This window comes from Lipotes vexillifer, unplaced genomic scaffold (assembly GCF_000442215.2).
Source record: "Lipotes vexillifer unplaced genomic scaffold, Lipotes_vexillifer_v1.1 scaffold875, whole genome shotgun sequence".
NCBI lineage: Eukaryota > Metazoa > Chordata > Mammalia > Artiodactyla > Lipotidae > Lipotes > Lipotes vexillifer.
The window spans coordinates 1888067-1913898 of NW_006792177.1; positions in this window are offsets into that span (position 1 = coordinate 1888067).

The window sequence follows — 25832 nt, forward strand, 5'->3', positions numbered from 1 at the left end:
CTGTTTAAGATGGAGCTTTGTCCTGTGGCTACTGAAATGTTCAGCACAGCTCTATGAGACATCTTGTTAGAGTGTACTCCTCTCCCCTGGAACAACCAGTGGTATTTAAATAGGGCTGGTTTATCTTTCTAAAGGTTTTTTCCTGTAATTGCAGGTGGCACAACTGAAAAAAGTTATTTATGGAATTCCAATGAGTGTTGATGGATGATGCAGTTCAAGTAACTAAAGTAAGAGAAATAAAACCTGAGCTGCAAGGAAACTTTGTCACCCAACTTATTGTCCTCACAAAATATAGCTAAAATCAGATTCTATCCCACTCCATTTTATTTCCAAGCTATAAGAGTAGTGTATTTTTTATGATTAAAAATGTTATAATTGGGGCTTCCCTGGTGGCGCAGTGGTTGAGAGTACGCCTGCCGATGCAGGGGACGCGGGTTCGTGCAAACGGGAGAGGCCACAACAGTGAGGCCCGCGTACCGCAAAAAAAAAAAAAAAAAAAAAGTTATCATCCTTTAAGACAGTGGTTCTCAACCTGGTCATGAATCAGAATCACTTAAAGAGCTTTAAGACATAAAAAACCAAAGTCTGTGGCCTGCTGTCCTGCCCTTGTTGAATTAAAGTTTCTGTGGGTAGAGCAAAAGTTTCTGTGGGTAGAGCACAGGTGATCCTGACGTCAACTACAAATTGGCACTTGCCATCTGCCTCTACAAGGATGAAATCACAAGCTGCAGCGACCGCTGATCTTCAACACACCCTGAAAGGAGTTCAGGTTGGAGATCAGGAATGAGGTATTCTGTGCTCTGGGAAAAACTGGCAGAACAGCCCTTCAGATAGATATTTTCAGGAGAAGATTTTATGAACCCAATTGTTGCATCTCCTTGTATCTAGAAAAGCACTAAAATCTTTCATGGTGACATCTGCTCCTTGTGACTGGCAGTAACCTTCACGAGACTAGCAGCAACCTTCTGCAAAACTGTGTGCTTGATTGCGTGTACTCCACCTTCACCAATCGCATATATACTGACCTTCCCCCCTACCTCTTCGGAGCAGTTTCTCAGAGCTATCTGAAATGCTGACTCCCGGGCTGTAGTCCTCATTTTGCCCCACATAAAACTTAACTCACAACTCTCATGTTGTGCAATTTTTTGGTAGACCCCAAATATGGATCCTTGTTGAAAAACTGATGCACTGAGAGATTCAAAGCATTCAATACTTAGTTTGTGTAGCATTAAGCAACTTGTATTAAAAAGGAAAAACAGGTTTTCATTATTCAACTTTGCCATCACTCTAAGTTTGAAATGGCAGCACTACAGATTTGGAAGACTTGAATATTTTCTACAAAGCTAAACATACATGTATCCAATGACTCAGAAATTCCACTCCTAGATATTTACCCTTGAGAAATGAAAACATATGTCTACATAAAGACTTGCATGTGAATATTCACTATAGCTTTATTTGTAAAATAGCAAAAAAAAAAAAGGAAATAATCAAATGTCTAAAAGCAGGTGAAAAAAGGTACAGATTGTGATATATTCATACAGTGGAATTCTACTCAGCAATAGAAAGGAATGAACTACTGTTCAACAACGTGGATGAATCTCACAGATATAAGTTTGAGTGAAAGAAGCTAGACGGAAAAAAAGTAGATATAGTTCAGTTACCAGAAGATATGATGATAGAAATCAGACTAGTGGTTCCTCTGGCTGGAGGTGGGAGAAGGAGGAGGTATGAGACAGCAGCACTGTAAAGGTTTTACATGTTAGTGTATTCATATACATATTTTTATTTGTTGTGCAAAATAAAGATTGTGTTGTACATAACATAAAAATTACCGTTTTAATCAGTTTTATGCGTACAAATCATTGACACTAAGTACATTTACATTGTTGTGCAGCCATCACCACCAACAGTCTCCAGAACTTCATCTTCCCCAACTGAAATTCTGTACCCATTATACACTACCTCCCCATTTCCCCTTCCCCTGGGCTCCTAGCAACCACATTCTACTTTGTTTCTGTGAATTTGAGTACCCTAGGTACACATGTAAGTGGAATCGTACAGTATTTGTCCTTTTGTGGCTATTTCACTTAGTATAATGTCTTCAAGGTTTATTCATGTTGTAGCATGGATCTGAATTTCCTTCCTTTTTGAGGCCGGATGATCTTCTAGTGTGTGTATATACCACATTTTGTTTATCTATTCATCCTTCAATGCACATTTGGGTTGTCTATACCTTTAGGCTCTTATGAATAATGCTACTATGAATATTGGTGTACAAATACCTGTTCAGGGCTCTGCTTTCAGTTCTTTAGAATACATACCTAGAAGTGCAATTACTGGGTCAGATGGTAGTTCTATGTTTTTTTGAGGAACCATCGTAGTATTTTCTATACTGGCTGCACCATTTTACATTTCTACTAGCAATGCACAGTGGTTCCAGTTTTTCTTCCTCACCAACACTAATTTCTGTTTTTTTGTTTGATAATAGCCATTCTAATGGGTGTCAAATGGTATTTCATTGTGGAATTTTGTGGTTTTTTGAATTTTATTTCTTTTTTTATACAGCAGGTTCTTATTAGTTATCCATTTTATACACATTAGTGTATATATGTCAATCCCAATCTCCCAATTCATCACATCACCACGCCCCCTGCCGCTTTCCCCCCCGGTGTCCTTAGGTTTGCTCTCTACATCGGTGTCTCAATTTCTGCCCTGCGAACCAGTTCATCTGTACCATTTTTCTAGGTTCCACATATATGCGTTAATATACAATATTTGTTTTTCTCTTTCGACTTACTTCACTCTGTATGACAGTCTGTAGATTGATCCACGTCTCTACAAATGACCCACTTTCGTTCCTTTTTATGGCTGAGTAATATTCCATTGCATATATGTACCACATCTTCCTCATCCATTTGTCTGTTGATGGGCATTTAGGTTGCTTCCATGGCCTGGCTATTGTAAATACTGCTGCATTGAACATTGGAGTGCATGTGTCTTTTTTTTTTTGCGGTACGCGGGCCTCTCACTGTTGTGGCCTCTCCTGTTGCGGAGCGACAGGCTCCGGACACACAGGCTCAGTGGCCATGGCTCACGGGCCCAGCCGCTCCGTGGCATGTGGGATCCTCCCAGACCGGGGCACGAACCCGTGTCCCCTGCATCGGCAGGCGGACTCTCAACCACTGCGCCACCAGGGAAGCCCTGCATGTGTCTTTTTGAATTATGGTTTTCTCTGGGTATATGCCCAGTAGTGAGATTGCTGGGTCATATGGTAATTCTATTTTTAGCTTTTTAAGGAACCTCCATACTGTTCTCCATAGTGGCTGTATCAATTTACATTCCCACCAACTGTGCAAGAGGATTCCCTTTTCTCCACACCCTCTGCAGCATTTGTTGTTTGTAGATTTTCTGATGATGCCCATTCTAACTGATGTGAGGTGATACCTCATTGTAGTTTTGATTTGCATTTCTCTAATAATTAGTGATGTTGAGCAGCTTTTCATGTGCTTCTTGGCCATCTGTATGTCTTCTTTGGAGAAATGTCTATTTAGGTCTTCTGTCCATTTTTTGATTGGGTTGTTTGTTTATTGAACTACATGAGCTGTTTATATATTTTGGAGATTAATCCTTTGTCTGTTGATTCGTTTGCACATATTTTCTCCCATTCTGAGGGTTGTCTTTTCATCTTGTTTGTAGTTTCCTTTGCTTTGCAAAAGCTTTTAAGTTTCATTATGTCCCAGTTGTTTATTTTTGTTTTTATTTCCATTACTCTAGGAGGTGGATCAAAAAACATATTGCTGTGATTTATGTCAAAGAGTGTTCTGCCTATGTTTTCCTCTAAGAGTTTTATAGTGTCCGGTCCTAAATTTAGGTCTCGAATCCATTTTGAGTTTATTTTTGTGTATGGTGTTAGGGAGTGTTCTAATTTCATTCTTTCACATGTAGCTGTCCAGTTTTCCCAGGACCATTTATTGAAGAGGCTGCCTTTTCTCCATTGTATATCCTTGCCTCCTTTGTCATAGATTAGTTGACCACAGGTACATGGGTTTATCTCTGGACTTCCTATCCTGTTCCATTGATCCAATTTCTGTTTTTGTGTCAGTACCATACTGTCTTGATTACTGTAGCTTTGTAGTATAGTCTGAAGTCAGGGAGTCTGATTCCTCCAGCTCCGTTTTTTTCACTCAAGACTGTTTTGGCTATTCGGCATCTTTTGTGTCTCCATACAAATTTAAGATTTTTTTGTTCTAGTTGTGTAAAAATTGCTATTGGTAATTTGATAGGGACTGCATTGAATCTGTAGATTGCTTTTGGTAGTATGGTCATTTTCACAATATTGATTCTTCCAATCCAAGAAAAGGGTATATCTCCCCATCTGTTTGAATCATCTTTAATTTCTTTCATCAGTGTCCTATAGTTTTCTGCATACAGATCTCTTGTCTCCCTAGGTAGGTTTATTCCTAGGTATTTTATTCTTTTTGTTGCAATGGTAAGTGGGAGTGTTTCCTTAATTTCTCTTTCAGATTTTTCATCATTAGGGTATAGGAATGCAAGAGATTTCTGTGCATTAATTTTGTATTCTGCTACTTTACCAAATTCATAGATTAGCTCTAGTAGTTTTCTGGTGGAATTTTTAGAATTCTCTATGTATAGTATCACGTCATCTGCAAAGAGGGACAGTTTTACTTCTTTTCCAATTTGTATTCCTTTTATTTCTTCTTCTTCTCTGATTGCCGTGGCTAGGACTTCCAAAACTATGTTGAATAATAGTGGTGAGAGTGGACATCCTTGTCTTGTTCCTGATCTTGGAGGAAATGCTTTCAGTTTTTCACCATTGAGAATGATGTTTGCTGTGGATTTCCTGTATATGGTCTTTATTATGTTGAGGTAGGTGTCCGCTATGCCCACTTTCTGGAGAGTTTTTATCATAAATGGGTGTTGGATTTTGTCAAAAGCTTTTTCTGCATCTATTGAGATGATCATATGGTTCTTATTTTTCAGTTTGTTAATATGGTGTATCACATTGATTGATTTGTGTATACTGAAGAATCCATGCATCCCTGGGATAAATCCCACTTTATCATGGTGTATGATCCTTTTAATGTATTGCTGGATTCTGTTTGCTAGTATTTTGTTGAGGATTTTTGCATCTTTATTCATCAGTGATATTGGTCTATAATTTTTTTTTGGTAGTATCTTTGTCTAGTTTTGGTATCAGGGTGATGGTGGTCTCATAGAATGAGTTTGGCAGTGTTCCTTCCTCTGCAGTTTTTTCGAAGAGTTTGGGAAGTATGGGTGTTAGCTCTTCTCTAAACGTTTGATCGAATTCACCTTTGAAGCCATCTAGTCCTGGACTTTTGTTTGTTGGAAGATTTTTAATCACAGTTTCAATTTCATTACTTGTGATTGGTCTGTTCAAATTTTCTATTTGTTCCTGGTTCAGTCTTGGAAGGTGTACCTTTCTAAGAATTTGTCCATTTCTTCCAGGTTGTCCATTTTATTGGCATAGAGTTGCTTGTAGTAGTCTCTTAGGATGTTTTGTATTTTTGCAGTGTCTGTTGTAACTTCTCCTTTTATTTTGTTGATTTGATTCCTCTCCCTCTTTTTCTTGAGGAATCTGGCTAATGGTTTTTCAATTCTGTTTATCTTCTCAAAGAACCAGCGTTTAGTTTTATTGATCTTTGCTATTGTTTTCTTCGTTTCTATTTCATTTATTTCTGCTATGATTTTTATGATTTCTTTCCTTCTGCTAACTTTGGGTTATGTTTGTTCTTCTTTCTCTAGTTCCTTTAGGTGTAAGGTTAGATTGTTTATTTGAGACTTTTCTTGTTTCTCGAGGTAGGTTTTTGTTGCTATAAACTTCCCTCTTAGAACTGCTTTTGCTGCATTCCATAGGTTTTGGATCCTCATGTTTTCATTGTCATTTGTCTCTAGGTATTTTTTGATTTCCTCTTTGATTTCTTCAGTGATCTCTTGGTTATTTAGTAACATATTGTTCAGCCTCCATGTGTTTGTGTTTTTTACGTTTTCTTCCCTGTAATTGATTTCTAATCTCATAGCGTGTGGTCAGAAAAGATGCTTGATATGATTTTAATTTTCTTAAATTTACTGAGGCTTGGTTTGTGGTCCAAGATGTGATCTATCCTGGAGAATGTCCATGTGTGCTTGAGAAGAAAGTGTCATCTGCTGTTTTTGGATGGAATGTCCTATAAATATCAATTAAATCTATCTGGTCTATTGTGTCATTTAAAGCTTGGGTTTCCTTATTAATTTTCTGTTTGGATGATCTGTCCATTGGTGTAAGTGAGGTGTTAAAGTCCCCCACTATTATTGTGTTCCTGTCGATTTCCTCTTTTATAGCTGTTAGCAGTTGCCTTATGTATTGAGGTGCTCCTGTGTTGGGTGTGTATATATTTATTGTTGCATGTATAAGATACTGTATATCTTCTTCTTGGATTGATCCCTTGATCATCATGTAGTGTCTGTCCTTGTCTCTTGTAACATTCTTTATTTTGAAGTCTATTTCATCTGATAGGAGTATTGCTACTCCAGCTTTCTTTTGATTTCCATTGGCATGGAATATCTTTTTCCATCCCCTCACTTTCAGTCTGTGTATGTCCCTAGATCTGAAGTGGGTCTCTTGTAGACAGCGTATATATGGGTCTTGTTTTTGTATCCATTCAGCAAGCCTGTGTCTTTTGGTTGGAGCATTTAATCCATTCACGTTTAATGTAATTATTGATATGTATGTTCCTTCGACCATTTTCTTAATTGTTTTGGGTTTGTTTTTGTAGGTCCTTTTCTTCTGTTGTGTTTCCCACTTAGAGAAGTTCCTTTAGCATTTGTTGTAGAGTTGGTTTGGTGGTGCTGAATTCATCTTAGCTTTTGTTTGTCTGTAAAGCTTTTGATTTCTCCATCGAATCTGAATGAGATCCTTGCTGGGTAGAGTAATATTGGTTGTAAGTTCTTCCCTTTCATCGCTTTAAAAATATGTCATCCCACTCCCTTCTGGCTTTTAGAGTGTCTGCTGAGAAATCAGCTGTTAACCTTATGGGAGTTCCCTTGTATGTTTTATGTCATTTTTCTCTTGTTGCTTTCAACAATTTTTCTTTGTCTTTAATTTTTGTCAATTTGATTACTATGTATCTTGGCGTGTTTCTCCTTGGGTTTATCCTGTATGGGGCTCTCTGTGCTTCCTGGACTTGGGTGGCTGTTTCCTTTCCCGTGTTAAGGAAGTTTTTGACTATAATCTCTTCAAATATTTTCTTGGGTCCTTTCTGTCTGTCTTCTTCTGGGACCCTTATAATGCGAATGTTGTTGTGTTTAATGTTATCCCAGAGGTCTCTTAGGCTGACTTCATTCATTTCCATTCTTTTTTCTTTATTCTTTTCCGCAGCAGTGAATTCCACTATTCTGTCTTCCAGGTCACTTATCCGTTCTTCTGCCTTAGTTATTCTGCTATTGATTCCTTCTAGTGTATTTTTCATTTCAGTTATTGTATTGTGCATCTCTCTTTGTTTGTTCTTTAATTCTTCTAGGTCTTTGTTAAACATTTCTTGAATCTTCTCGATCTTAGCCTCCATTGTTTTTCCGAGGTCCTGGATCATCTTCACTATCATTTATCTGAATTCTTTTTCTGGAAGGTTGCCTATCTCCATTTAGTTGTTTTTCTGGGGTTTTATCTTGTTCCTTCATCTGGTACCTATCCCTCTGCCTTTTCATCTTGTCTGTCTTTTTTGGAATGTGGTTTTTGTTCCACAGGCTGCAGGATTGTATTTCTTTTTGCTTCTCTCATAGGTTTTTAATAAGCCTTCACCAGGCGGACAAGAAGAACAGTAATTCAAAGGGCTCAAGTGCGCCTCACCAGTGCATTTGTTGTCAGGCTCCTAGCAGTCAGCTTTAGAGCCCACTCCTCATCAACAGAAACCTTTGTAGTGTTTTGTAAGCTTTGCCCTTACTGTGGGTGCCAGCCCGTCTGACAGTTCTTTACTGAAGAGCAGGGAAGGGTGTTTTTCAGCTTGTTTGCTGGGAAGCACAGATGTTGCAGGCTGTGCTGTGGCGAGGTGGTCAAGGCTCTTGCTGTCATGATTCTGTGATTCCTGCACCATCCAAATGAGGTACTTTGGGCAAGTTAATTGACCGCTCTGAACGTTCAATTTCTCATACTTCAAAAAATGTGTGCTGAGGCTCTGTGGCAACAGAACTGTACTGCTGGCTTCCTGTGTTGCTTTCCGTTTAACAGTTTGTTGTTTGGGGGACTGCTAGTGTTGGAAGGTCTCCTGCAGAGGTAGGGGGTGGCTGTGACTCACCATGAGAACAAGCACACTGGCAGCAGAAGTCTGGGAAGTACTCCTTGGCGTGAGCCTTCTCAGAGTCCACCATTAGATCCCCCAAAGAGCCGGGTAGGCCCTCATTATGGTTTCAATTTTTATTTCCATAATGATTAGTGATGTTGAGCATCTTTTCATGTGCTTATTGGCCACTCGTATATCTTCTTTGGAGAAATGTCTGTTCAAGTCCTTAGGTCATTTAAAAAATTGCATTGTCATATATCTTCTTCAAAAGTGAGATTATTCATGTTTTAATAACTTGTTTTTAAAATTCTAACTTTTATTATACTACGCACACATGAATGATCTGCAGCACACATGAAAGAAGTGAAAGAGCCTGAAATAAACATGTTCTTCAGCTCCCCATCCTGCTCTGCTGAGACAGTCTTGAATTGTTTGAGACTTTTTCATGACCTCCATAATTCTAGATTATATATTTATATTGCTGTTTAACCTTAAAAGAAATCAGCACAATTTTCTGCTTCTCCAGTATGAAAGAAGAGGGTTACCTCACATCACCACCCCTCATTTGATATTTTTCATTGTTTTTTGTTCTTCTGTTATGTATTAGTTTCCTGGGGCTGCTGTTAATAAAGTACCACAAAATGGTGTGCCTTAAACAACAGAAATTTATTGCTTTACAGTTCCAGAGGCTAGAGGTCCAAAATCAGGTTGTCGCTATGGTTGCTTCATTCTGAGAGCTGTGAGGGAGAAATCTATTCTTTGCCTCTCTCCGAGCTTTTGGTAGCCTCAGGCATTCCTTGACTTGTAGATGGCATTTTCCCCCGTATCTTCACGTAGTCTTCCTTCTATGCATGTCTATCTCTGTGTCTGAATTTGTGCTTTTTATAACAGTCCATTGGACTAAAGTCCATGTTAATGATCTCATGTTAACTTAGTCATCTGCAAAGACCCTGTTTCCAAATAAGGTCCCATTCACAAGTACTGGGTGTTAAGACTTTTGGGAGGATACAAATCAAACCATAACAAGTTGGTTACCTTTCCAGTTATCAGAAGTGTTCTTGAAGTTCTGTTTTTTGTTGTGTTGATTTAGAGCAGTATTACTTGACTTCCACTTTGTCAGATGTGGAGATTAGTACCCCTGCCTTTCTGTCAGGTATAGTTTTCATTTTAAGCTGTCAGAATTGTTAATCTCTGCATACTGTCCTGTAAACACTGCAAAGCCTTTCGTGGTCTGTCCATAGGTTCTCTTTAAACTGGAAAGCCAGTAATCAGCATTTATATTATTATAGCTTTGTAAATATTGCTCATTGTCAAGCCAAGCATTGTTTTCTGGGTTTATATTTCTTTCTCTGTGGGTTTTATGTCATGGACCCTGCGCTGTTCAAAGGAGAAAATGAATAAAAAGTTAATTCTCTTTTTGAAACTATCAGTTGCTTCCAGTCATATCTTTATTTCTTGTTTGGACTATAACTTTCTCATATAATTTTCTCCCTGGAGTTTTTCTTATCTGTCTGTCTTTATTATTATCCTACTTTCCCCCGAGCTCTCAATCACACACATTCTAGTCTATCAAGACCCTGCTCCAATTTGTACTAATTGTTCTTTAGGTCATCTGAACAGCTTGTTTTCTTGGGATTTTCCTTATTGCATGTTTGAGTTGGATCCATCCTGCTGATCTTAGATCTCAGTCTTCTTTTTTAATTTAAAACAATTTTTAAAAAATTTTTTGCTGGAGTTCATTCTCAAGTAACTTTTTTTTGGGGGGGGGTATAGTTGTTTTACAATGCTGTGTTAGTTTCTTCTGTACAGTGAAGTGAAGCAGAGTTCCCTATGCTATACAGCAGGTTCTTACTAGTTATCTATTTTATACATATTAGTGTACACATGTCAATCCCAATCTCCCAATTCATCCCAACCCCCAACCCCCACTCCTCGCTTTCCCCCCTTGGTGCCCATACGTTTGTTCTCTACGTCTGTGTCCGGTAACTTCCTGAGAGAAAGAGTACCTGCAGATAAACTGACTTTTTCTGATGTCTGTTCTTCCCTCATGTTTGAGTGATGGTTTGGTTGGGTTTAGAATTCTAGATTGCAGGTTATTTTCCCTCTGAACTTTGAAGTCATTGCTCGGTTTCCTCTGGCATCCATTGTTCCTCATGAGAGGTGAAATTTAGTCTCATTTTGTTTCCTGTAGGAAATTTATTTTCTCCCTTCTCTGGAAGCTTCTCTTTTTTCCATATATTTGACCCTGAATAACACAGGTTTGAACTGCACAGGTCCACTTATACACAGATTTATTTCAATAAATAACAGGCATACTTCAAGGATATTGTGGGTTTGGTTCCACACCACCACAGTAAAGTAAATATTGCAATAAAGTGAGTCTCACAAATTTTTTTGGTGTCTCAGTGCGTATAAAAGTTATGTTTAGGGGGAATTCCCTGGCAGTCCTGTGGTTAGGACTCCGCACATTCACTGCTGAGGGCCCAGGTTCAGTCCCTGGTCAGGGAACTAAGATCCCCCAAGCCACACAGCGCAGCCAAAAAAAAAAAAGTTTATACTATATTAAGTGTGCAATAACATTATGTCTAAAAAAAAATAAGTACCTTAATTAAGAAATACTTTATTGAAGAAAAATGCTAACCATCATTTGAGCCTTCAGTGAATTGTAATCTTTTTGCAGTAGTAACATCAAAGATCACTGATCACAGATCACCATAACAAATATAATAATAATGAAAACATTCAGAATATTGCGAGAACTACCAAAACGTGGTGCAGAGACACAGAGTGAGCAAATGCTATTGGAAAATGGTGCTGACAGAGTTGCTGATGCAGGATTGCCACAGACCTTCAATTTGTAGGAAACACAATTTCTGCAAAGCACAGTAAAGTGAAGTGCACTAAAAGGAAGCATGGCTGAATGTACTGTAGCACCACATGATGGTTTAATCTGGGGATGCCGAACCTGGGATGAGGAGAGCAGACTATAAAGTTATACATGGATTTTTGATTGTGTGTGGGGGCAGTGGAGGGGGGTCCTGGTCGACACCTCTAACCCCCAAGTTGTTCGAGGATCAGCTGTATTCTAGAATTCCATAGTGGTGTACTTGATGGGCCCCCTTAATCTGAAGACCCATATTTTTCATGTTTAATGATTCTTATGTTTTTTCTTAGATAATATTCTCCCCTCCATTTTCTTGTTTCTTTCTGTCAGAAACTCTTTGATATTGGGCCTCCTGGATTGATCGTATACTGTTCTTATCTATTCTCTCCTGTTTTCGAACTCTTTGCCTTTGGTTTCCTTTTTTAGGTTCTCTCTTCTGGGAGATTGTCATGACTTTATCTTTCAATCTTTCTATTGAATTTTTTTCAGTTTATTTAAAAATTTTCTAGAACTGTTTCTTGTTTTATGATTTCTAAAAATTGCATTCTGTTTTTGTTTTCTCTGTGAAGATAGTTTTTTTAAGTTTTGTGGTTTTTTTCTGGAATTATTCCTCTTTGCTCCAGTCATTTTCTTTTCATGCTTGTTTATCTTTGGTGATCCTTGCCTGTTCTTTCATTTCTAAGAATGAAAGATTAGAAAAGTTGAGTAAGAGCTTTGAGTACATAGGCAGGGCTTGTCAGCTGGCAGAGTTAAGTGGGCATTAGCTGGCTGTTAAACTTTGAAGAATGCAGAGGGCTTGACACAGCATTAGCTCTCTTCTTCTTATTTCTCCAACTTTACTTTAGCCCTTGCTGTGTGTTTACACACATTCTTTCTTATTTATTTAATGTACATCCCTGCTTTTGAACACTGTGTCTTCATTAATGAGTGAGGTAAGATTGTAGGTATTGACATCAAAAAATGGCCATAAAATAGTGTAGGACAAAAAAAAGAAAAATCAAGTTGCAGACTTCTGGTTCATGTTGCCAGATTAAAGACATTTATTCATTCTTTCTTCCTGATAACACCTCACTGAAACGATAGTGGAGGAATAATAAAAAAAATTTAACAATGAGAAATTTGGAATAGGGCCCATAGTAGGTGAAAAAAGGGAATTGGAAGAGAGGAACTAAATGGAGGAAGCCACAGCCCAGAGAACTCATGGGATGGGCTCTGGATCAGGAAGGATCTGTAGTAGGAAAGGCCCAGACCTGGAAATGTTGGCAGTGAGGCAGGCACTGACTGAAGAAAATTTACTTAAAGGTTTGTGGATACTCCAAACCCCACCTAAGCCAGGCTGCCTGGAGTCAGAAGATTTCTAGTTTATGGTAGAAGGAACCCCAGGGTAGGCTCCCAGCCTCTAATCACAGGGTAGGCTCCCAGCCTCTAATCACATCCCAGAGTGGCTGTGGAAATGAGGAACAGAGTGAGCTGTTACTACCAACATAAATGCATTACTGTTTTCATTCTCATCACTACGTGTACAAATTTTGAGGTTCAAGTAACCTGTAGAATGCTTCTTAGGGAAAAAGTTTGTGTAAAGTCTTACGAATTTGGGTGTTATGAAATTGAGCTACATGGAATTTGAGTTCCTCATCTTGAAAGTGTACACCATAAAAATCAAGGCAAAGAAATGTAGAATTTGAATACAAATGGTCATTTAATCATAGTGAAGGATTAGTGAATAAGGAACATGTGTAGGGGGAAACTTGGATAGTGCCTGCTGTATACTAGACTTTATGATGTGGATTTACAGTATGACATGTAGATATATTTAAATTTATATTACTTTTTTTGTGTGTGGCTGCGCTGTGCAGCATGCCTGACCAGGGAGTGAACCCATGCCCCCTGCAGTGAGCTCACGGAGTCCTAACCACTGGACCGCCAGGGAATTCCCTGTAGTGCATTTTTTATAGTACTCACAGCAGTCCTCTGTCATCAGTGGGAGACATTGCTATTTTAAAGATGAGGAGATGAAAACTCAAAACTTAAATACCAAGAGCTTTTCTAATCTGTAGTAGTGACAGAGCTAAGATTCATATACAAGTTTGTGTGACTTCACATTTCATGCCTTTTTCACTCCATCCTGTCGCCTCTCTAAGGAAAATAATTGCTTTCTCAATTTCTCACGTATTGGGCATTTGCTGAGTGAAGTAGACTTAGATTCTGCTTTCAAGGAGTGTATAGTGTAAGTTAGGGGCACAAAAAGAAGTTTGCCTGTGGGCCATGAGCTCACTGAAGACAAGGACTGGTTTGAATTGGCTTTCTGACCCAGCACTATACTACTATGAAATTTTATCAAATTGTATAACCACTGCCACAATCAGGATACAGTACTGTTCCATCACCACAAAGAAAAAATAATCCCTCATGCTGCCCCTTTATATCAGAACTTCTCCCCAACCTAAACCTTGGCAGCCTAATCACGAATGGTATATGAATGGAATGTATGTAACCTTTTGAGATTGGCTTTTTCACTCAGCATGATGCCTTTGAGATCTATCCAAGTTTTTGTGTGTATCTATAACTTGTTCTCAAAAAAAGTAATAATTTGTTCTTTTTGGAGCTTGGTAGTATTACATTGTGTGGATGTACCACAGTTTATTCATCTGCTTGTTGAAGGACATTTGTATTATTTCCAGTTTGGTGGTATACAAAAAACTGTTATGAACATTCATGTACACATTTTATGTGTGGACATGTTTTCCATTTCTCTGGGATAAATGCCCAGAAGTGCCATTGCTGGGTCGTGTGGTAAGTGTACGTTTAGTTTTTAAAGAAACTGCCAAGCTATTTTGCAGACAGGTTATAACAGTTTTATATTTCCACTAGCATTATATGAGAGATGAAGTTTCTCTGTATCCTCACTAGCATTTGGCATTGTCACCTTTATAAAAATTTGGCCATTCTGATAGTTGTGTAATAATATCTCATCATGGCTTTAATTTGCATTTCCCTGATGTCTGATGATGGTGAACATCTTCATGTCCTTATTTGCCATCTGAATATATTCTTCAGTGAAATGTCTTTTCATGTGTTTTGCCCATTTCTAATGAGATTCTTTGTTTTCTTACTGTTGTGTTTAGAGAGTTAGTTATACTTTCTGGATAAATGTTCTTTATTAGATATGTGTTTTTCCCCCATCTGTGTCATGTCTTTTTATCTTCCTAACAGGGTCTTTGAGAAACTTGATTTTTAATTTTGATGAAGTCCAACTTAATGATTTCTTCTCTTATAGGTCTTACTTTGGTGTCATGTCTAAGAACTCTTTGCTCAACCCTAGGTCACAGAGGTTTTCTCCTGTGTTTTCTTGTAACATTTTTATAGTTTTACCTTTTATATTTACATCTAGGATCCATTTTGAGTTAATTTTTACATAAATTTTGTATCTCTGTTTTTTTCTTTGCCTGTGGAAGTCCATTTACTCCAGCCCCATTTATTGAAAATACTATTCTTCCTTCATTGGATTGCTTTTATATCTCTGCCACAAATCAGTTTAGGCATACTTGTAAGTATATTTCTGAATTCTCTATCCTGGTCTACTGATCTCCCTGTCTGTCCCTTCTTCAATACCATACACTCTTCTTTTTATTTATTTATTTTTTGCGGTACGTGGGCCTCTCACTCTTGTGGCCTCTCCCGTTGCGGAGCACAGGCTCCGGACACACAGGCACAGCGGCCATGGCTCATGGGCCCAGCCGCTCCGCGGCATGTGGGATCTTCCTGGACCGGGGCACGAACCCGTGTCCCCTGCATCGGCAGGAGGACTCTCAACCACTGCGCCACCAGGGAAGCCCCCCCACTCTTCTTTTTAAGTAGATTTTATTGATTGATTGATTGGCTGCATTGGGTCTTCGTTGCTGCGCACGGGCTTTCTCTAGTTGCGGCAAGCAGGGGATACTTTTCATTGTGGTGTGCGGGCTTCTCATTACGGTGGTTTCTATTGTTGCAGAGCACAGGCTCTAGGTGCACAGGCTGCAGTAGTTGTGGCATGAGGGCTTCAGCAGTTGTGGCTCGTGAGCTTTAGCAGTTGTGGCTCACGAGCTTTAGAGCGCAGGCTCAGTAGTGTGGCGCACGGGCTTAGTTGCTCCGTGGCATGTGGGATCTTCCTGGACCATGGCTTGAACCCGTGTCCCCTACATTGGCAGTTGGATTCTTAACCACTGTGCCACCAGAGGAGTCTAGTACTGTACACTTTTGATTACTGTAGCTATATAGTAAGTCTTAAATTGGGTAATATGGTTCCTCCAAGTTTATTTTTCAGTATTGTTTTATTCTAAATTCTTTGTCTTTGCATGTAAACATTACAATCAACTTATCCATATCTACTAAAAAAAAGCTGCTGTGGAACTTCCCGGGTGGTTCAGTGGTTAAGACTCTGCACTTCCACTGCAGAGGGCATGGTTTCAATCCCTGGTTGGGGAAGATCCTGCACGCCACATGGTGTGGCCCAAAAAAAAAAAGCTGCTGTGATTTTTGATAGGATTTGTGTTAAACCTGTAGTTCATTTAGGGGAGAGTTGACAGCTATACTAATGTTGAGTTGTCCAAAACATGAACACAGTATGTCTTTCCATTTATTTAGGCCTTATTTCATTAGTGTTTTGTAATTTCCAGCATACAGGATCCTAAATATGTTTTCTTAGATTTATACTTACATATTTTCTATTTGGGGGAGTGATTGTAAATGGTGTTATAAGTTTGTTTTTCATTTAGTCATTGCTAGTATATTGAAACATTACTGATTTTTCTGTGTTGATCTTAATATTCTGTAACACTGTTAAACTCAGTAGTTTCAAGAATTTTTAAATTGATTCCTTGGGATTTTCTATGAAAATATTCATGTCCTCTACAAATGGGGGCGGTTTTAGTTCTACTTTACAATCTGTGGAAATTTTTATTTCCTTTTCTTGCCTTACTGCACTGGCTAGGGCTTCTGGTACTATGCTGAATAGGAGTGGTGAGAGCAGATATCCTGGCCTTGTTCATAATTTTAGGAGGAAGTATTCAGACTAGGGTTTTTGTTTCTTTAGATACCTTTTATCAGGTAGGGGGAGAATCCTTAAATTCCTAGTTTGCCAGGAGTTTTTCTCATGAGTGGTGTTTGGATTGTTTCAAATATTTCTTCTGCATCAGTTGATAGGATCTGTTGATTCACATATATAAAAAAAATTTTTGGTGGAGGAACCAAGATGGTGGAGTAGAAGGATGAGCTCTTACTCCCTCTTCTGAGAACACCAGAATCACAACTAGCTGCTGGACAGTCATCAACAGGAATATACTGGAACTCACCAGAAAAGATACCCCACATCCAAAGACAAAGGAGAAGCCACAATGAGGCAGTAGGAGGGGCGCAGTCACAGTAAAATCAAATTCCATAACTGCTGGGTGGGTGACTCACAGACTGGAGAACACTTATACCACAGAAGTCCACCCACTGGAGTGAAGGTTCTGAGCCACACGTCAGGTTTCCCAACCTGGGGGTCTGGCAACGGGAGGAGGAATTCCTAGAGAATCAGACTTTGAAGCTTAGTGGAATTTGATTCCAGGACTTGACAGGACTGGGGGAAACAGAGACTCCACTCTTAGAGGGCACGTACAAAGTATTGTGTGCATCAGGACCCAGGGGAAGGAGCAGTGACCCCAGGGGAGACTGAACCAGACCTACCTGCTAGTGTTGGAGGGTCTCCTGCAGAGGTGGGGGTGGCTGTGGCTCACCATGAGGACAAGGACACTGGCAGCAAAAGTTCTGGGAAATACGCCTTGGCGTGAGCCCTCCCACAGTCTGTCATTAGCCCCACCAAAGAACCCAGGTAGGCTCCAGTGTTGGGTTGCCTCAGGCCAAACAACCAGCAGGGAGGGAACCCAGCTCCACCCATCAGCAGTCAAGTGGATTAAAGTTTTACTAAGCTCTGCCCACCAGAGCAACAGTCAGCTATTCTAACCACCACCAGTCCCTCCCACCAGGAAACTTACACAAGCCTCTTAGATAGCCTTATCGACCAGAGGACAGACAGCAAAAGCAAGTAGAACTACAGTCCTGCAGCCTGTGGAACAAAAACCACGTTCACAGAAAGATAGACAAGATGAAAAGGCAGAGGGCTACGTACCAGATAAAGGAACAAGATAAAACCCCAGAAGAACAACTAAATGAAGTGGAGATAGGCAACCTTCCAGAAAAAGAATTCAGAATAATGACAGTGAAGATGATCCAGGACCTCAGGAAAACAATGAGGGCAAAGATCGAGAAGATGCAAGAAATGTTTAACAAAGACCTAGAAGAATTAAAGAACAAACAAACAGAGATGCACAATGCAATAATTGAAATGAAAAATACAATAGAAGGAATCAATAGCAGAATAACTGAGGCAGAAAAAAGGATAAGTGACCTGGAAGACAGAATGGTGGGATTCACTGCTGTGGAACAGAATAAAGAAAAAAGAATGAAAACAAATGAAGACAGCCTAAGAGACCTCTGGGACAACATTAAAGGTAACAACATTCACATTATAGGGGTCCCAGAAGGAGAAGAGAGACAGAAAGGACCAGAGAAAATACTTGAAGAGATTATAGTTGAAAACTTCCCTAACATGGGAGAGGAAATAGCCACCCAAGTCCAGGAAGCGCAGTGAGTGCCATACAGGATAAACCCAAGGAGAAACACGCCAAGACACATAGTAATCAAATTGGCAAAAATTAAAGACAAAGAAAAATTATTGGAAGCAGCAAGGGAAAAAGGACAAATAACATACAAGGGAACTCCCATAAGGTTAACAGCTGATTTCTCAGCAGAAACTCTACAAGCCAGAAGGCAGTGGCATGATATACTTAAAGTGATGAAAGGGAAGACCTACAACCAAGATTACGCTAACCAGCAAGGATGTCATTCAGATTTCATGGAGAAATCAAAATCTTTGCAGACAAGCAGAAGCTAAGATGAATTCAGCACCACCAAACCAACTCTACAACAAATGCTAAAGGAACTTCTCTAAGTGGGAAACACAACAGAAGAAAAGGACCTACAAAATAAACCCAAAACAATTAAGAAAATGGTCGAAGGAACATACATATCGATAATTACCTTAAACGTGAATGGATTAAATGCTCCAACCAAAGGACACAGGCTTGCTGAATGGATACAAAAGCAAGGCCCATATATATGCTGTCTACAAGAGACCCACTTCAGATCTAGGGACATACACAGACTGAAAGTGAGGGGATGGAAAAAGATATTCCATGCCAATGGAAATCAAAAGAAAGCTGGAGTAGCAATACTCCTATCAGATGAAATAGACTTCAAAATAAAGAATGTTACAAGAGACAAGGAAGGACACTACATAATGATCAAGGGATCAATCCAGGAAGAAGATATAACAATTATAAATATATATGCACCCAACATAGGAGCACCTGAATACATAAGGCAACTGCTAATAGCTATAGAAGAGGAAATTGACAGTAACACAGTAGTAATGGGGGACTTTTAACACCTCACTTCCACCAATAGACAGATCATCCAAACAGAAAATTAATAAGGAAACCCAAGCTTTAAATGACACAATAGACCAGATAGATTTAATTGATATTTATAGGACATTCCATCCAAAAACAGCAGATGACACTTTCTTCTCAAGTATGCACGGAACATTCTCCAGGATAGATCACATCTTGGGTCACAAATCAAGCTTCAGTAAATTTAAGAAAACTGAAACCGTATCAAGCATCTTTTCTGACCACAGCACTATGAGATAAGAAATCAATTACAAGGAAAAAAATGTTAAAAACACAAACACATGGAGGCTCAGCAATACGTTACTAAATAACTAAGAGATCACTGAAGAAATCAAAGAGGAAATCAAAAAATACCTAGAGATAAGTGACAATGAAAACATGAGGATCCAAAACCTATGGAATGCAGCAAAAGCAGTTCTAAGAGGGAAGTTTATAGCAACAAAACCCTACCTCGAGAAACAAGAAAAGTCTCAAATAAACAATCTAACCTTACACCTAAAGGAACTAGAGAAAGAAGAAAAGACAAAACCCAAAATTAGCAGAAGGAAAGAAATCATAAAGATCAGAGCAGAAATTAATGAAATAGAAACAAAGAAAACAGTAGCAAAGATCAATAAAACTAAACCCTGGTTCTTTGAGAAGATAAACAGAATTGAAAAACCATTAGCCAGACTCCTCAAGAAAAAGAGGGAGGGGACTCAAATCAATAAAATTAGAAATGAAAATGGAGAAGTTACAACAGACACTGCAGAAATACAAAGCATCCTAAGAGACTACTACAAGCAGCTCTTTGCCAATAAAATGGACAACCTGGAAGAAATGGACAAATTCTTAGAAAGGTATACCTTCCAAGACTGAACCAGGAAGAAATAGAAAATTTGAACAGACCAATCACAAGTAATAAAATTGAAACTGTGATTAAAAATCTTCCAACAAACAAAAGTCCAGGACCAGATGGCTTCAAAGGTGAATTCGATCAAACATTTAGAGAAGAGCTAACACCCATTCTTCTCAAAACTCTTCGAAGAAATTGCAGAGGAAGGAACACTCCCCAAGTCATTGTATGAGACCACCATCACCCTGATAGCAAAACCAGACGAAGATACTACAAAAAAAGAAAATTACAGACCAATATCACTGATGAATATAGGTGCACAAATCCTCAACAAAATACTAGCAAACAGAATCCAACAACACATTAAAAGGATAATACACCATGATGAAGTGGGATTTATCCCAGGGATGCAAGGATTCTTCAATATACGACCATATTAATAAATTGAAGAATAAAAACCATATGATCATCTCAATAGATGCAGAAAAAGCTTTTGACAAAATTCAACACCCATTTATGATAAAAACTCTCCAGAAAGTGGGCATAGCGGACACCTACCTCAACATAATAAAGACCATATACAGGAAACCCACAGCAAACATCATTCTCAATGGTGAAAAACTGAAAGCATTTCCTCTAAGATCAGGAACAAGACAAGGATGTCCACTCTCACCACTATTTTTCAACATAGTTTTGGAAGTCCTAGCCACAGCAATCAGAGAAGAAAAAGAAATAAAAGGAATACAAATTGGAAAAGAAGTAAAACTGTCCTTCTTTGCAGATGACGTGATACTATACATAGAGAATTCTGAAAATTCCACCAGAAAACTACTAGAGCTAATCAATGAATTTGGTAATGTTGAAGGATACAAAATTAATGCACAGAAGTCTCTTGCATTCCTATACACTAATGATGAACAATCTGAAAGAGAAATTAAGGAAACACTCCCATTTACCATTGCAACAAAAAGAATAAAATACCTAGGAATAAACGTACCTAGGGGAATAAAAGACCTGTATGCAGGAAACTATGAGACGCTGATGAAAGAAATTTAGGATGATACCAACAGATGGAGAGATATACCATGTTCTTGGATTGGAAGAATCAATATTGTGAAAACAACTATACTACCCAAAGCAATCTACAGATTCAATGCAATCCCTATCAAATTACCAATGGCATTTTTTACAGAACTAGAACAAAAAATCTTAAAATTTGTATGGAGACACAAAAGACCCAGAATAGCCGAAGCAGTCTTGAGGGGAAAAAACGGAGCTGGAGGAATCAGACTCCCTGACTTCAGACTATACTACAAAGCTACAGTAATCAAGACAGTATGGTACTGACACAAAAACGGAAACATCGGTCAATGGAACAATATAGAAAGCCCAGAGATAAACCCATGCACCTGTGGTCAACTAATCTGTGACAAAAGAGGCAAGGATATACAATGGAGAAAAGACAGCCTCTTCAATAAGTGGTGCTGGGAAAACTGGACAACTACATGTAAAAGAATGAAATTAGAACACTCCTTAACACCATACACAAAAATAAACTCAAAATGGATTTGAGACCTAAATTTAGGACCGGACACTTTAAAACTCTTAGAGGGAAACATAAGCAGAACACTCTGATATAAATCACAGAAAGATCTTTTTTGATCCATCTCCTCGAGTAATGGAAATAGAAACAAAAATAAACAAATGGGACATAATGAAACTTAAAAGCTTCTGCACAGCAAAGGAAACTACAAACAAGAAGAAAAGTCAACTCTCAGAATGGAAGAAAATATGTGCAAACGAATCAATGGATAAAGGATTAATCTCCAAAATATTTAAACAGCTCATTTAGTTCAATATTAAAAAAACAAACAACCCAATCAAAAAATGGGCAGAAGAGCTAAACAGACATTTCTCCAAATAAGACATACAAATGGCCAAGAAACACATAAAAAGCTGCTCAACATCACTAATAATTAGAGAAATGCAATTCAAAACTACAGTGAGTTATCACCTCACACCAGGTAGAATAGACATCATCAGAAAATCTACAGACAACAAATGCTGGAGAGGGTGTGGAGAAAAGAGAACCCTTTTCCACTTTTGGCGGGAATGTAAATTGATACAGTCAGTATGGAGGTCTGTTATAAAACTAAAAATAGAATTATCATATGATCCAGCAATTCCACTACTGGGCATATACCCAGAGAAAACCATAATTCAGAAAGACACATGCACCCCAAAGTTCATTGCAGCAGTATTTACAATAGCCAGGCCATGGAAGCAACCTAAATGCCGTTTGACAGACGAATGATAAAGGAGTTGTGGTATATGTGTGTATGTGTATATATATATATATATATATATATATATATATATATATATATATATATATATATAACGGAATATTACTCAGCCATAAAAAGGAACGAAATTGGGCCATTTGTTGAGACATGAATGGATCTATAGACTGTCATACAGAGTGAAGTAAGTCAGAAAGGGAAAAACAAATATCGTATATTAACTCATGTATGTGGAACCTGGAAAAATGGTAGAGATGAACCAGTTTGCAAGATAGAAGTTGAGACAGAGATGTAGAGTACAAACGTATGGACACCAAGGTGGGAAAGCCGTGGGGGTGCGGGTGGGGATGGTGTTGTGAGGAATTGGGCAATTGGGATTGACATGTGTACACTGATGTGTATAAAATTGATGGCTAATAACCTGTATAAAAATATAAATAAAATTAATATAAAAATTAAAAAAAATTTTTTTTGAACCAGCCTTTCATTCCTGGGATAAACCCCGCTTGTTTATGGTATATTGTTCTCTTTATGTATTGCTACATTTGATTTGGTAGTATTCTGCTGAGGATTGTTGTTTCTGTGTTCATAAGGGAAATTGGTCTGGAATTTTGTTTTGGTTTACTGTCTGGTGTTTATCAGGATAATGCCAGTATAAAAATAAGAATTGGGAAGTGTTCCCTCCTCTTCTATTTTTTGGAAGAGATTGTGTAGAATTGGTGTGATTTCCTTCTTAAATATTTGTGGGATTTGCCAGTGAAGCCATCTGGGCCTGAAGATTTATTTTTCTGAAGTTAAATGTTTCTTTAATAGTTATAGGAGTTTGTGATTTTCAAGGAATTCATCCATTTTGTCTGAGTTGTTGGATTTCTGTATATCGAGTTGTTCTTAGTATTCCCTTATCCTTTTGATGTCTGTGGTTTCTATAGTGATATCCCTTCCTTACAGTTGTGAAGGTTTGTTTTATGAACCAGCATATGGTCTGTCTTAGGGAATATTCCATAGGAGCTTGAAAAAATGTCTAGTCTTCTGTTGTTGGATGGAGTGTCCTATAAATGTCAGTTGGGTCTTGTTGGTTGATGGTATTGTTCAATTCTTCTGTATCCTTGCTGATTTTCAGTCAGGGGTTTTGTCACTTACTGAGAGGAGGTTATTGATTTGTCTGTGTCTCCTTTCAGTTCTGCTAGTTTTTGCTTCATGTATTTTGAAGCTGTTTTTTGGTGCCTACATATTTAGAATCTTATATCTATTTAGAATTGGCCCTTGTATCATTATGTATTATTCCTCTTTGTCCTTGATAATTTTCCTTGCTTTGAAGAATACTTTATCCAATATTAATATGGCTACTTCAGCTTTCTTTGGTACTTCAATGGTGTGTCTTTCCTCATCCGTTGTAAAAAAAAGTAATAGAAAAACAGTTTAAAGTAGAAAATGCAGAGTTCCCGTATACCCTCTTCTCACCCCCCCCACCAGTTTCCCTTATTAACATTTTGCATTAATATGGTCAGTTTGTTACAGTTGATGAGCCAGTATTGATACAGTATTATTAACTAAAGTCCATAGATTACATTAGGGTTCATTCTTTGTATTGTACATTTTATGAATTTTAACAAATGTATAATGACATGTATCCATTACAGTATCATACCAAATAGTTTCACTACCCTGAAATCCTTCTGTGCTCTACTTTTTTATCCTTCCTTCCCTCCCCCTAAAACATGGAATCCATTTATTTCTAACCTGTCTGTATCATTATATTATATTTGAAGTAAATTTCTTGTAGACAGCATATAGTTGGGTCTTTTTCCTTTTTTAACCAATTCTGCTCATCCTTGTGTTTTACGTGGTGTATTTAGACCATTTATATTTAATGTAATTTTCAGTATTTTGCATTTAAGTTTGCCATTTTATGAATTGTTTTGTTTTTTCATATTTTTCTTCTTCTGCTTTCTCTTGTTTTCTTGTGGGTTATTTGATTTTTTTTTTTTTTTGGCTGTGTTGGGTCTTCGTTGCTGCATGCAAGCTTTCTAGTTGTGGCAGGCAGGGGCTACTCTTCATTGCAGTGTGTCGGCTTCTCATTGCAGTGGCTCCTCTTGTTGCAGAGCACAGGCTCTAGGTGTGCGGGCTTCAGTATTTGTGGCATGTGGGCTCAGTAGTTGTGGCACATGGGAGTTGCTCCACAGCATGTGGGATCTTCCTGGACCAGGGATCAAACCCATATCCCCAGCATTGGCAGGTGGATTCTTATCCACTGCACCACCAGGGAAGTCCCGAACATTTTTTTAGTACTCCATTTTGGTTTTTCTATAGTGTTTTGAGTGTATCTCTTTGTATAGTTTTTTTATATGATTGCTCTAGGGATTAAAATATATGTACATAATTTATCACAGTCTACTTATAATTGACCTTTTTACCACTTTAAGTGGAAACCTTACTACATTTTAGGGCCTTTTACCCTACCCCCTTTATGATACAGTTGTCTTAAGTATTACCTTTATATACGTCGAGAACCACAAGGCAATGTTAAAATTTTTACTTTCAACCATCAAACATAATTTTAAAAACTCAAGAAGGGAAAAATTGTTTAATTAGTGTATATGTATTTATGTAGATGTATATATGCAGTACATGTACAGCATATATACGTGTGTGCACACACTCTTTCTACTGCTCACTATTGTTGATTTTTGAGGTTTCCTTCTGTTATCATTTATTTCCTATTCCAAGATATTCCTTTAGCCATTCTTTTAGAGCTGTTTTGCTGATGACACATTGTTTCCCTCATCTGCCAATGTCTTTCTTTCATCTTCACTCCTGAAGGATATTTTTACTGTAATGTATTTTGGCTTGATCCTTTCTTTTAGCATTTGAAAAATACTGTACACTTCCTTGTGGCTTCCATAGTTCCTGATGGAAAATATGCTGTCATTCAAATTGTTATTCTCTTAGAAATAGTGTATCATTTCTCTCTAGCTGCTTTCAGGACTTTTTCACTAGTTTTCAGCAGTTTGAAGGTTTATATCCTTAACTAAATTAGGGATGTTTTCAGCCATTATTTTTCAAATAATGTTTTCTGTCTCTGCATTCTTTTTCTTCTCATTTTTTAGGACTGTGGTGGCACAAATATTAGGTCTTTATTATTGTCCCACAGGACTCTGAGGCTCTGTTCATTTCTATTTAATCTCTTTGCTCTCAGTAGTGCAGATTGGACATTTTCTGTTGATTTGTTTTTAAGTTCATTGTTTCCTCTGTCATTTCCATTCTGCTATTGAGCCTATCCAGTGTTTTTATGCTTTTTGTTTTTTTTCAGTTTCAGCTGTTGTACTTTTTAATTCTAAAATTTCCATCTGATACTCTTTATATCTTCTGTTTGCTGAGTTTTTACAAGTTCTTTTTGGAGAGTTTTTAGGATAGCTGCTTTAAAATCATTTCCAAATAATTTAAAATCTGTATTATCTTGGTGTTGGCATCTATCAATTGCCTTTTCTTCATTCAGGTTGAAATTTTCATGGTTCCTGGTGTGACAAGTAATTTTGGATTGCATCCTAGACATTTTGAGTATTCTGATTCCCATTTAAATCTTTATTTAACAAGCAGTCAACCTGCATAGGTTTAGAGCACATACCCTGGCCTACTTTTGTTGGCTGTGGTTCAAAAGTCAGTTTAATTTTCGAAGTCTTGCTATGCTATTCTGGTCTGCCCTACTTGTGTGCTACCAAGAGACCAATCTGAAACCTGGGCATTATTTCAAACCAGTATTTTGTACTGAAACCTTTTACTGTGTTGCTTCTGGTCACTTTTACAAATAGGTCGCTCAGAGGTAGTCTAGGATTTTGTATTGATATTTAGAGGATTCATTTCTCTAGCTCCCTCCTCATCATAATCTTCCCCCCATTCTCTAGGTGGGGTGGGGTTGGAGCTCCACCTTATTATTCCAGGGTAGAAATGGAAAACAGGGTTCCA